Source organism: Propithecus coquereli, unplaced genomic scaffold (genome assembly GCF_000956105.1).
Source record: "Propithecus coquereli isolate 6110/MARCELLA unplaced genomic scaffold, Pcoq_1.0 Scaffold84, whole genome shotgun sequence".
In the NCBI taxonomy this organism is placed as follows: domain Eukaryota; kingdom Metazoa; phylum Chordata; class Mammalia; order Primates; family Indriidae; genus Propithecus; species Propithecus coquereli.
Window position 1 is genome coordinate 296,154 of NW_012154618.1, and position 1,235 is coordinate 297,388.

Consider the following 1,235-nt stretch of genomic DNA (forward strand, 5'->3'; position numbering starts at 1 on the left):
TATATGAAGAAATGAAAACTTAGAAAAGCTGACGACCTAAGTGAAATGTTGCATTGCTATTAAGTGGCCAAAAAAACAAGTGAACCCTCACGCAGGTTATTCTATTACTAAGTGGAACTGGGAGGTCTACTATGTTAGCTTTCTGTAGGTTATGTTGTGGTAACAAATAGCCCCCGCATCTCATAGGCTCACAAAAATTAAAGTTTATTTCTTGCTCATGTTATATTTTGGCTACAGTGGTTTTAGGTTGGCTCTGGCTGTGTGATTTACCAGTTTTTTTTGTTCCAGGATCCAAGCTAAAGGAGTAGGCTCTGTTCTGTACACGTTACCCTCGGGACAGAGGAAAAGGATGCAACAGTTGAACCATGCAAAGGCTCTTAGAGGTGTCCAGACTTGGCACATTCTCTTCCATGTCATGTGGTCAGAGGTGAGTGTGTATAATGATCTTAAATGGAGGGAGAGTAACTAATGGGGAAAAATAATGCAATCTACTATGGAAGGGTATGCAGATTTCAGTTTTTATAAGTACCACCAAAATGAAAACCTCATATGCTCCACCAGAATGAAATGCTTTTGTTATTTCGATTTGCATTTCTTTAATTACCAGAAACTTTGAGCATACCTTTGTACATTTCTGGCCATTTGTACATCTTCTGTGGATGAGATCCTTGTGTCCTGTGTGTATTTTTCTAAAGTTTGCTTTTTCTTATTTATTTGTAAAAATTCTTCGAATGGTAGAGAAATTTGCCCCCTTTCAGACTGATATCTGGCAAATATACTCCAGTTTGTTGTTTATATATTTGTTTTATTTATTTCACTTTTGCCCTAAAGAAGGTTTGCATTTTATTCGATCAAAATTATCAATATTTTTCTCAATGGCTTAGTGGTTTTGTCTTCTTTAGGAAAGCCTTCCTCATTCCAAGATTATTAATAATTTCACTCTTTTCTTTCATACGTCTATTGTTTCATTTTTTACTTTTAAATGTTTACCCCTCTGGGATTTATTTTGGTGTAAGGCATAAGATTTGCATCTAGAATGTTAATTCTCTTAGCATAGATTTATGCAAAATATAGTCATTTTAACTTTCTCCACATCTGAGTTTATTTCACTTTATTTAAATTTGCCATCATGGTTTTCTATTTTATTAGTTTTATTAAACAACTGCCACATAGATTTACCAACTCAACTGGGTTTTTTTCTGTTTTCCTAATTCATTAACTTCTATTTTTATTTT